The 13,567-nt window shown below is 37.2% G+C and overlaps 1 protein-coding gene across 3 annotated transcripts in view; it reads right to left on the bottom strand.

Moving 5' to 3' along the window:
- The window catches only part of rgl1 (ral guanine nucleotide dissociation stimulator-like 1), a 92,834-nt gene that overhangs the window by 48,974 nt on the left and 30,293 nt on the right, over window positions 1-13,567 (bottom strand). The gene's annotated exons all lie outside the window — the stretch shown is intronic.

Below are 13,567 nucleotides of genomic sequence, written 5' to 3' on the forward strand. Positions count from 1 at the left end.
TTTAATAAAATTGGTAAAATTTTCAAACAAAAAATAAACTAGTAGCCCGCCATTGTTGATGTCAATAATTACACAATGCTCATGGGTGTTTAAGCCCATAAAATCAGTCGAACCCAAGTGCCAGCAGAGGGTGACAAAACTCCAAAAAACACAAGTAACAAGTGGGCATTGCACTGTGCTGTCATTTTAAGCTGTTTGAGCGGGGCGCGTGCGTTAATTGCATCAAATAATTAAACGTGTATAATTTAAAAAATTAATTACCGCCCGTTAACACGATAATTTTGACAGCCCTAGTTTCAATATCAAATTATTTTAATTCATAATAACGTTTATCTTTTAAGAACTACAAGTCTTTCACTCCGCGGATCCCAACATTGTATAAATAGATAAAATGAGAAAATTTGTCTTCCTTTATTTTAATTAACAAACAAAACAAAAACAAAACTGAATGTTTATTGTTTCCCAATTTTAAAAAAAATATATATACATTAACAGACTAAAAAAAACGTATTTCAACAATTTTGAAGTGGGAAAATTTCTCCAAAAGAGTCTTCGACTATCAAAACATAATCGATTCATTTACTAACCGACTAGTAATTAATCTTGGCAGCACTTGTTTAAATCCCATTGCCGGCGCTGCCAGCCCTCTCAGTTCAAATGGATTGGACATGCATGTCAATGAAAGTTAATGTCACAAACAACCATTTCCACGTATAAATTAGAGTAAAACCACTGCATTTTCAGCAAAAATGTTCAATTTTTACGACCATCTAGTGAACTTTTTTTTTTTTTTTTAATGTTACATAAAACCTTGGCGTCAAACATCCTAACTGGAGACTCATAACCCCAAAATGGACAATGCTGTTGTTTTTTTTTTTAATACCATCGATTCCTGCTATTATTCCACTTCCTAAGGGCACTCATCTCTGTGTTAATGTGCTGGTACAGTACAGACAGACACAAGCGGGACAAAAAAAAAAAAAAAACAGGCGGAGCGTCGCTGGTACTGTTATTGCACCACATGTTGGGGGGAAAGAAAAAAAAAAAAAAAAGTACATTCCAGGAAATCTCCCGCTTCCTGCCTACAACCCTCTAACTTCACTCTGCTGTCCTCATATGAATAGTGGAAATTAAACAAAGACTAATACTTTATTAGTGCAAGTTCAAGTATTGAAATTTTATTCTATTATTATTCATTTTTTAAGACCAGTTTGTATTTGCACTAACTTCATTTGAAAAAAGATGACTGGGTTTTGTAGTTGAAGTGAAAACTACAGTGGGACAAGTATAGTACCGTAATGACCCCGCTAAAGGGTAAGGGTTTTATTTTGCATGGATTTTGCATGTTTATTCAGAGTTCATTTCAACAGTTTCCAAATTCACTGGAACAAGTCGTTCTGTAGCGCTTGAAAAACAACATGCGAGGTGTTATGTCTGTTTTTAGGGAAGTTCAGAAATGAAGGGAAGGACAGTGTTACCATGACTAAGGATTTTTTTTCCCCCACTGTATTTGAATTACGTGACTTAAAACACAGAAATATGGTTCTTCCTTTTTCACCCAGTTTTTTCAACCAATATTTTCCTTCTTGAAAAATTATTTTTTAATTGTAGTCCTCGGGTTACGACTTTATTTCGACTTTACGACGCCAGTCTTGTCCGCCACTTTGTCTCCAGTCTTTTTTCTTTTAATCGCGTAAACAGTACCTTATTGTACCTCCTAGTATCTTATATTTTATTTTACTTTATTAATATGACATTTTCTGTCCTCACTAAACGTGAAGTCGTACAACCTGACAGACAGCAAATAAGGCAATTGTGTCTTTTGAACCTATTTACTTCCTTCACTTTTGACAATTTCTGAAGCTGTAACACACATATGTACACTTATGTTCAAAACAAACACATTTTAACGATAAAACACTTGACACAAAATAACTGGTGTTCAAACGGCCATCTAGTCTGATCAATATGTAAATTTAGTAGATTAAATTAGCCTAATTTGCCAAACAAAAGTCTGCTAGCTTAAATGCAACAAATGCTAACATATTTAAAATTCTCATAGCAAATCACTCACATGTGAATCCACAAACAAATGCATACACAAACATATATTAGCTGAAACAACTTACAGCCTTATGTGGGCCAAACCAGAGGGCAGCTATCTTTTATCAATGTTCGACGTTTGAGTCTGCTTCTCAATCATACAAGATGACATTCCACCTCGACCCAACGCTGCCACCAGAGGGCAGTGTATCCTCCATCAGTATAGACCCTACCCACGTGACGTCACAACTCCGCTCTCCTGACTGGTGCCGCCCACTTGTCCGTCAACACATCGTGTTGACCTGTTACGGCTACGTACATTCCTCCTATTTACGGCGTGTTTTTCTGCTCGTTAACATTAATAATCAAAATGGTGAAGGCGTGTGTGGTGGTCGGTTGCAATAACAGAGAAGATAGACGGAGAGACTTGAAGTTCTACCGGATTCCGAGAGACACGGAGAGGAGAGAGCGAGATGGGCTGCTGCAATTCGACGAGAAAACTGGGCTCCAAACGATTACCACAGATTATGTAGTAGTCATTTTATATCTGGTAAGATGCATTTAATATATATTTAGAGGGTTTTGGGCTGACAACCACAATTAAGATCATTGCTAGGCTAATCGCCGACAACATACACGTATGTATGTAGTGAGAGTGCTATCGCTAATCCATATAAACATTAAAAGCCCTAGCTCCATTGACAAATGACATGAAATACATTAGACTTGACAGTGGATGTTAGCAAGAACAAAAGATTTTGAATTGAAAATTTCGTAACTCACCTTCCGAGCACAAGATTCCTACCGAATTTTCGTGTACGAGGACCTGTTTCACCCAACCAGCAACGTAGCATTTATAAGCCTCCAAGCTCTTAAAGTTTTTCAAACTTTCGTGAGAATAGGCTGATTTTGTGTGGACAAGATAGTTGTAAATATCAGGGTCAGGCAGAGACGGCGAAGGCAGCCGGTCAAAAATCATCGATTTAGGCATCAAATATGGATCTGGCGACTGTATAGAATGAAGCTTTTCCACATAACGCCTTTTATGCAACACATCCAGTTTAAATTCCTCGATCAATTGAAAACAATGCTAATACAGAGACAAAATGACGGACAAGTGGGCGAAACCACACAGCGAGCACGTGGTTTTATGACGTCGGTGGGTAGGGTATATACAAAATACAACACTTTTGGACTTTTTGGATACTTATTTTGGGACTTAAAGGTTAATTCCAATTTAAACGGAAATTTGGTTTACGTCGCCAGTGTAGGAATGGAACTCGTTCGTAACCCGGGGACTACCTGAATAGTCCCTTTTAAACACCATTTGTTAAAATATCTTAAAAAACAGATTTTTTCACACGATTCTGATCTTGACATGAAAATGACGTGCTCAGGCCCAATTTCCCATAACATGATCGGATCGGGGACATGGCTAATCGTTGTACCTCTGGATTATTTTGTTGCTTGTAGCCCTTGACTCATTTACTTTCAATAATAGTGGTAATTGTTAAATTCATTTGAACTGGGAAGCCTGACATTGATTGTTTCACCATCGATACAGCTTAGTGCTGCCAACCCTTCCAGCCAAAATGGATTGGACATCTATCGATATCAATGGCAGCCAAGGATTTAGTACTTAAGTACATTTTCACCTGATTCCGATCTTCTCAAAATGACGTGATCAGAAGTTTTTAAACCATGTCTGTAGGGCTGAACCTATCGATTATTTTAGTAGGCGAATAATCGATGAACTAGTTAGTTCGAATAATCGAGTAATCGAATAAGGAATAAGAAAACTTAAAACACCTGAGCTGAGCCTCAAACGGTATAAAAAAAATAAAAGAATGAGGATCTATGTACAACAAAAGAACAATTGGCTAACTTACATAGCTAGCTTAAATGCTATAAAATGCTAACTTTTTTTTTTTTTACAATGTTCTTAACAAATGGTTCAGATACATATTCCCACAAACAACAGCTAAATATACTTATAAACTAAATTACGAATGCATTAAAAAAAAAACATTAGCTCAAACAAAAAATTAGCTTACATTGGTCTTAACAGGGAGCAGCTGGATTCAGCCATGTGAAATGAAGCTGACGAGAGGGCAGTGTATCCACCAAAATCAATAAAACTAAATGCAAACACTTTCAAAATAAACCATTACAACGCCACTTTAATTAAACGAATACTCGAAACAGCAAAATTTAATTAGAATCTTTTTTTTAAATCAAATACTCAAGTTAATCGATGAATCGTTGCAGCACTACATGTCTGACCCAGCCATGAGCGCAATTACTATGCAGTAATTTTGCACTAAAAGAAAAAAACAACAACTATTTTGTATATTTAGACAACTACAGGTAATTGATGATCAAATAATCAGCAGTTACTCCCTAATCACTATTAGAAACAATTAGAGACATTTTCACTAAAGGCAAAATAGGACTCCTCCGTGCGGAGTCATTTTTCACGAGATTACATCAAACTCCGAGACGAGCCCGTGTGGATCTTCTCAGGTTCTGACTGTACCGTGAACTCTATCCCAAGTGGAGATAAAGCCCCCTTTCAAGTTAATCTCTCGCGCTTTCCCTGATATACGACCAGCGTCTTATCAGCACGGCCTAAAAGTCAACTATCGCCCTCTTTCTAAACCATTGTTTTATCACCCATCCTTCTGCTTTTATGGCATGTTCAGAGAGGTTCTGGAGCAGAAAGTCGAGCGGCAAAACACTCAGTGGAGCAAGACATGATAAAAGCACATTTTCTTTATCCTTGGCAAAGAATATTAGATTTATTGAGGAGCATGGCAAGCCTTGCAAAAACAAGAGGAGCACACTGTCCACTGACATGAGGCAAAAACATTGTAACTTTTACGTTCTATTTAATTATGTCATTAGAGGTTTATAGCTTCTGAAAAACACATTAAAATCTTTTTGGGGTTTGAAGGCATTTTAGTCGAATCTACCCAACTTTATTCATAGTAAGTCCCAAGGCTTCACAAAGACATTGTGGTAGGGCTGCAGCTATCGATTATTTTAGTAGTCGGATAAGGAACACAAAATACCAGAGCTGAGCCTCAAATGGTATTAAAAAAAAAAAATAAATGAAAAACACAGACTAAATCATTTGGCCGATCAGAGTGAAGTATTACCGAAACAAAATGGTGATGTCACGTACCGTAATGGTTGGCAACGGATCACCGAATACGTTTCTTCAACACAACGTGGCCGTGTCAATAATAATAAAAAAAAAATCTGTTTACATATATATATATATATATATATATATATATATATATATATATAATTTATGTATGTCTCCATCCATTACCCGTTTATAATGCGCACCATGATTTTGGGGGGGAAAAAAACTGCGGGAAATTACGGTAAACGATTCCTCGAGGTGAATAAAATTACTCGGATCAGTTTTTAAACTCGAGTTACTCGAATTGCTCGAGTACTCGTTTCAGCTCTAGTTCACATACAAGGGCTGCCCGTTTAAATCCCGCGATTTTCACGGTGTTTCGGCGTGTATGAAAGGGACTCAAGTCTTTCTATCCGTGGATCTCCTCAAAATATTAAATCATTAGTAAAGATGGAAATTAGCCCTAGGCCACAGCCGAAAATTACAAAGGGATGAACAGACATAAAAAAATATTAAGAATAATTAGTTTTGTCCGATAATGACTTTTAAACTAAGCTTGAGAACGATAAACCGATGCGACCGGATATCCGGTTTTTCAGGTGAGAGATACAGCTGTATCGATAGTAAAGTTGCCATTCGACAGTAATTAGCCATTAAATATTCAATGAACCGATCGTAGAGATAGAATTCGGCTATCGCGAGCACAAGAATCGGCTTCTAATGCCTCGTTCAATGCGTTGCTTAATGGGATAATAATTTATCTTTTACGTCACATGTTGCGCTTGTGTCATTCACCACACAGTGCACTTAGATTGAGACCGCACGCATGATATAATATGGACAAGCACAACTCACGGTCGTGGTTGCCTCAACTTCCCATGCATTTCGGCAGAACCACTACTAGTCGCCGTCATTACCCGATCGTCACGGGCGTGTAATAACAACGCGAGAGCAAACAAAACCACTGTAACGCACGCTCCGTAGCGTTTTCTTCACAGACCAAAACGAAACGAGTAGTGGCAACGAAGCAACATGCTAACACAATGGACAGTTTGAGCACCGACGCCAGCGACGTCCAGTGATTGATTTTCAACGCACCCAGGAAAACAAAAGTCGGACTTTGAAGTGAGGAAGGCGGCTAGATCTGTTCGTATGGGACGGAGTTGTGTGACGTGTGGAGCGGTACAGAGATCGTGAGTTTTTAACCCTGAAAAATAACCCACTACAATGGTGAAAAGGGCAGCACGACCCTCTGGAGATTTTTTTTTCCATGAAACGCAGTCTACTTAAAGATGAACATGTGGATTAGTTGATCTTCCTCAAGAAAAAATCTGCCCTTCAAAAAAGATATGGACAGTGATTAGGAGTAAAAAATGTGGAAACACAGGCATAAGTGAAAGACTTTGCTGTCTATAAGGTTAAACTAATGATTATTGATATGTGACATATGTCTGTCTAAAATGCCATATTTTTATTCCCCCAACTATACCAGGGGTAAAGCATAATTTATTATTCATTTATGATAACATTGCAGGTTTAATTCTTTTTTTCAAGAGCTGCTGCATATAGTTAATATTTTTTGTTTGTAAGATGTTTACGTTGAAAGTTTGCACTTGAATTACTTACCTCTTGTGTTCAAAACACCAGGAAATACAGTAATTGAATTCCTGTACTTTATTGTTGTCTGTCACTGGAGTTTTATTATCCCATCCAACAAAATGACAGTCATATAGTAAGCCTTAATTTTTTTTTTCCATAAAAAAGTAAAACATACCATTGGTATGAAATTTTGTTGTTTAATTTTGCAATTAGAAATGTGGTCGGTTTTTATATGTTTAAAATAGGGCTGTCAAAGTTATCGCGTTAACGGGCGTTAATTAATTTTTTAAATTAATCACGTTAAAATATTTGACACAATTAACGCAGATGCCCCGCTCAGACAGATTTAAATGACAGTACAGTGAAACGCTCACTTGTTGTGTTTTATGGAGTTTTGCCGCCCTCTGCTGGTGCTTGGGTGCGACTGATTTTATAGGCTTCAGCACCCATGAGCATTGTGTAAGTAATTATTGACATCAACAATGGCAGGCTACTAGTTTATTTTTTGATTGAAAATTTTACAAATTTTAATAAAACGAAAATATTAAGAGGGGTTTTAATATAAAATTCCTATAACTTGTACTAACATTTATCTTTTAAGAACTGCAAGTCTTTCTATCCATGGATCGCTTTAACAGAATGTTAATAATATTAATGCCATCTTGTTGATTTATTGTTATAATAAACAAATACAGTCCTTATGTACCGTATGTTAAATGTATATATCCATCTTGTGTCTTATCTTTCCATTCCAACAATAATTTACAGAAAAATATGGCATATTTTATAAATGGTTTGAATTGCGATTAATTGCGATTAATTACGATTAATTAATTTTTAACCTGTAATTAACTTGATTAAAACTTTTAATTGTTTGACAGCCCTAGTTTAAAATACTGTCCGAACACACACAACAAATGTTTACTATCGTATCGTTTTCACTCTATATCAAACCGTATCGTTCTTAAACTGTATCGAATCGTATCGAATCGCTCGGTCATAAAAATGTATCGTTTTTTAATCAAATCGTAACCTGTGTATCTAGATACATATCGAATCGACTTCATGCCAGAGATTCCCAACCCTATTTTTAACCAATAACCGATATCCCGATGTTGTCCAACTCCAAAAAAGATACCGATAAATGCGGTCATGGACTGTTTTCTTCTAATTATTTTACACTTTTATAAGAGCTGCCCTAGAGTTTTAGCTATAGTTTTTTTATTTTCCCTGTTGTGTCAAACCCCGTACCGAACCGTGACTTGTGTATACCGTTTACCCCAATACACTACACTTTTTTTTTTGCAACTGGATCCAGCGGTGACAAGCATCTAAACGCTATCACAGCTGCACTTGCCTTGCACTCAAGCGGAACCTTTGTTGGGATCACATTAAAGGCCTTCTTTCGGACCCGCTCCTCCTCCCGCCGTCGCCTCTTTCTTATGTCATTCGCATCTATTGTCCCCTTTCTTTCTTTTTTTTCCCCTTTCTTTCTTTCAAACCGCTGACATCATTTCCAGTAAAAGCCAGAGTTTAGAGACTTGCACCCCACCCCCACCTTGGATCCGACTCTAAAATCCCAGCTGACACAGCTGGGAGGAAAGTTTCTCGGGAGTTTCATAACCACTCCGTTATGACAAATCACTTTTTTTTCTTTTTGTTTTTGCAAAGTGATTTTCCACCGAGCTTCGTTTTTGGGGTCAGTGGCACAAAAAGGGGGGTAATCCTTCTGACTTTCAGGTGTCGGGGCTCCAAATTAGACATACGCACAAAGACGTATGCAAATATGTACACACCCCCGTCGACCGGCTCCTATGCTAAGCTCGGCTAAGCCTCGAATGAGTCAGTCTGGACCGGGTTTCTTGTCTGTCTGACCTGCCGCTAATGAGAGCGGGACCATCTGTGATCCCGACAAAACAGCATTTCAAAAAAACAATCTGTGGATCAGTTAGAATGGCGGAGAAAGATCGTGATTCAATGGCATTTTTATTCTTCTTTTTGGTGCTTTTTTAACAAAAAAGGGGTGAAAAGTAAAATCACTAACACTAAATGTTATTGTTTTTGTTCATTTTTTTTACATTTATCTAGACAATATGTTTATCCTTCTGCTGTGAATTTAAATGAGTTGATCACTAGTTTATCACTTGTAGATGTCCAATCCGTTTGAAGTGGGAGGTTGTCAGTGAATGAACATCCCTCCCACTTTAAGCGGATTGGACGTCTAATGCTGTCAATGGCAGCCAAGGAGTTATAACTAGGGTTGTTCCGATCATGTTTTTTTGCTCCCGATCCTATCCCGATTGTTTTAGTTTGAGTATCTGCCGATCCCGATATTTCCCGATCCGATTGCTTTTTTTTGCATATACATTTTGGCAATGCATTTAGAAAAAAACTGAATAAAACTCAGACGAATATATACATTCAACATACAGTACATAAGTACTGTATTTGTTTATTATGACAATAAATCCTCAAGATGGCATTTACATTATTAACATTCTTTCTGTGAGAGGGATCCACGGATAGAAAGACTTGTAATTCTTAAATGATAAATGTGACTTTATATATTGTGACTAAATATTGCCATCTAGTGTATTTGTTGAGCTTTCAGTAAATGATACTGTAGCCATTTAACTGTTCTGCCCAAATGCATGATGTGAAGTGCAACCATGACTGTGCGTAGTGGTACCAATTGATATATCTTCTCTGCGTTGGGAAATAACATAGGGTGTTAAGAAAAAGATCAATTACTACCTTTCTTCCCCACATTGCTTCCCACGATATTTCTAATCATAGGGAGAGTGATTGTAAGGCTTTAGCCAATTAAAAAAAGGCTCCAAAGGCTGTCAAAATTCAATCTACTCATTTTACGCTGCCTTTTAGCTCTATATATAGGTAAAACGGCGCCATTACAGATTGAACGCGACAATGCGTGAGTGGGTCGTGCAGCGCATGCGTTAATTGCGTGAAATATTTTAACGTGATAATTAAAAAAAAAAAATTTAATTATTGCCATTAACGAGATAAATAACCCTACCTTAAGCCTAAACTAAAGACTCTGGATGAGTGTAACATATTATGTCTGTCACAATAAATACAATTAGAAAACGATTTAATAAAAAAAATATATATATATATATTAAAAAAAGGCATGTCTGATATTTTTTTGCCGATTCCGATACTTTGAAAATGACGTGATCGGACCCGGTCGATCGGGATATCGATCTGGACATCTCTAGTTATAACATTTAAAAAAAAATTTTTTTTACTCTCTGTAAATGTTCTTGAAGTAAATAAATCAATGCGCTCTATTTTACTTATATTTGTTATTTAAAGAAACACTAGGTAACTTTTCGTTTTGTTTCGTTTATTCGTTTACTTTTCAACCTTTATAAGATATTTTAATAACATTTGTTATTATAAGTCGACTGACCACTAGTTGAATGAAATCTTTTTTATATCTTGAGTCTGTCTGTATAGCTTTCACCAGCTCTAATTAACTTTGCCACACAAAAAAACTACAACTGTGCTGATGGCTATACGGCTTACGTCACTTCCCCCTTTTCTCATTCATTATAAAGACAGAAGTTGATGCAAACGCTTTAGCGCGAATTCTGCAAAGATGACAGGGCAACAAAAGAGATTGAGAAATGTCATTTAATAATCCATCTGCAGGCGACCGGGAGACTGATTTTGGATTGATTGATTGATGATTTTAGGACACAGTGCGGGTGTGTGAAGCAAGTGTGCTAAATACTACTGCTTCTTTTTAAGTCGTTTTTCAGAAAACCAATAAGGAAAAAAAACTAATTTCTGCCAATTAGTTGACTAATTGCAAAAACAACAATTAATCGACTATGATCAATAGTAACATACAGATAATTTCAACTTAAGAAACCGCCATTTTGTGCAGTTATGTTAACCGTCATTGAACAAAATGATCTAATTTTTGGTTCAAACTATCATGCTATCATTTATTTCATGTACATTCATCTGCCTATGAAAAGCATGAAATAAAAATGAATGAAAATGAGCAGCGTCAGTGAGGCCCGTGACACATTGGTGACAAAACGGTGGGCGCCTATGCAAACTGGCACCTATTTGTGCAATCGAACAAGAAAAAACGAAAGCCGACGAGAAAAAACTGGCGCAATCCGCCGTCGTTTTGGGAAATGAAACTGAGCCAGTGACGCAAAACAACAACAACACGCGCGAGAAAAAGTGAATGACACAGGCCGGAATTTGCCAAGAAAACAAAAAGTGACATGTTCAAACCAGTCGCGTTGTGCTGACTGGTGAGAACTGATGACTCACTACGCAAAAACACACACATACACTTAGCGGTAACACAATACAAGCTTGATCCTTGTCATGTGTACTGGCTAATACCAACAGGCCTGGACTTTGTAAGCGCCTTTGTGTGCGTCTACTTCTGTGGTGTAGCAGTAGACAGCAGGGGTGGGAATCTCCGGGTACCTCACGATACGATTTACGATACAAGGCTCCAAACAGTATCGTTTTTGGCAGCCTATTACTACTCATATTTTAGTCATTTCAAAATGTGTTCGTCTTCATCTAGTTTTTGTTAACAAAACCATATTCCAAAAATAAATGAGGCTGAAAATACAGACAAGACTGAAAAAGCAGTTTCTGCTCTTGCACTTCTCTTTAAAAGAAACTGCTGTATTTTAAGCCAAAACAACTGTTGTGTTTGATAGAACAATATGTCTATATGCTACCATAGCAGATTCATGGTGCATTAAGCTCCCGAACTATTTTTAATTTGTCCGATTTACCCTGGAAACCCCTGTTTACAGACGTCTCGCAACCGCTTTTGTTTCAACCCAGCCATAAAACGAAGGTAATTATTCCAAATGTCTGTCATTTTTGGCTTAGAATCATTAATTGATGTCTAATATTTAGTTTAAGAAAAAAAAACATTTTAAAAAATTATTCACTCGCATATTTTAAACTCTTAAACAAATTACATAACAATGAAAAAATTGGCGTCTGTAAAAAAGTCACGGATATCTACCTCATAACTATCGCTTGATTGTATTTTTTTTTTGTTACTGTCGCATTTTCTCCGATATGTTAGATGACAAATAATCAATCCAAACAAAGAAAAATGGGGAAAAAAAACGTTTAAAAGGGTAAACATATGAAAAAGAAAATCGACCACTCCTTGATGTCTGCCATTCCTGCGTCGCGACCCTTGTTATATTACCATGTTTCACCCATAAAATCCCCCCAAAATCCAGCTGTGGCCATTCACATTGGTGTCTTGACACTCAGTGATACATGCTACATGGAGTTTTTGGATCGAAACTAGGTAAGTACGCGATAATATCTCGTTAAAGTCATGGCGTCTATAATTCTGCTGAGTGTTTTCTGCCATAAATTTTTAAAAAAGTTTCCAAGTTGCAACTATTTCAAATAAAAATTGACAGACGAGCACATATTGTAGCATCTCACACCCATCAGGAAAACAGTACATCATTTTGAATTAATTATACCCACCTGGATGCCAGGAATTGTATGTAAAAAAAGATGTCAGAGAGTTTAAGAGGACGTTTGCCGTTAGCAATAGCCTAATGCTAATGTGAATGCTATGCTAACGCTATGAGTTACATTCAGTGTGTGATGATCACTCAGCACAGACCTTTAAAGGCTAAAGCAGTACTTCTCAAATGGTCGGGTGGCCCCCCCCGGGGGGCGCAGAGCTATGTCAGGGTTGGCGCATGCGACGTAGAGGAAGATACTTTTTTGCCGTACTAGAATAAAGTGTAATTGCACATCCACTCAGTAGGTGGCAGTGTCGCGCTCATTTTCAGAGTGCGCGCAGTATTTTTGAACCAAACGAGCACACAGCAAACAGCACTGGAGATATGAAGAGCTAAGACGAGGATATATGATGAAACGTATGTAGCGTTTGGCTTTTGGCTTTGACGTTTAATACAGTGAGAGACGAGAAAAGACCAGTCTGTTTACGAGAGGTGGGAATCTTTAGGGACCTTCCGATTCGATTACGATTCAGAGGCTCCGATTCGATTATAAATCGATTATTGATGCACCAACCCCCCCCGCTTTTAATTTTTTTTTTTACACTAGTTCCAAATTGTTCAAAAATCCTCTCAGGCTAAACAAACTACTATTTCAGTATCAAGTTAACCGTTAAAAACAGTAAATAAATACTCAAGTCCCCATTCTGTATCGGCAGCTTTAAACTAAATTCAGTTAATATAATGTTGTGAATCAACCGTTAAAGTTCTTAAAATTGCTCCCGTTATTCCATAATTTCCCTTCTGTTTACTTTCGACGTGAACGTTTTAAAACTGTTTCATCATTTAAAGATAGATTGAAGTCAAGATTTTGCCGAGATTTTTTTTTTTTTTTTTTTTTTAGATAAAAAGTAGTTAGGTTCTCTACAACAGAGCCTTCTAGAGAAGTCTACTGTTTTAAGATGGCGCCTGTTTACTAGCGCGGGAAAGTCTGTCATTTCGCATCTAGTTCTTGGTATATGATCTAACACGGCCGTCGTCTGTCATTTCACATCTAGTTGTAGATATATGTGATATCTACCATAGCCGTATGTTGCCGTATGTTTGTAGCAACTAGCAACTGGGCGCTGTCTGTAGCGGCTGACGGCCGCAGTCGGGTATTATTGTTTTTTTGGTTTTTTTTATCTAGTGGCATGAGTTGAACATGATATTTACTCTCGGTCCGCGCTGACTGTGTTTTATTTCCGCTTTACCTGGTATAATTCAATAATCG

This window comes from Corythoichthys intestinalis, chromosome 7 (assembly GCF_030265065.1).
Source record: "Corythoichthys intestinalis isolate RoL2023-P3 chromosome 7, ASM3026506v1, whole genome shotgun sequence".
NCBI lineage: Eukaryota > Metazoa > Chordata > Actinopteri > Syngnathiformes > Syngnathidae > Corythoichthys > Corythoichthys intestinalis.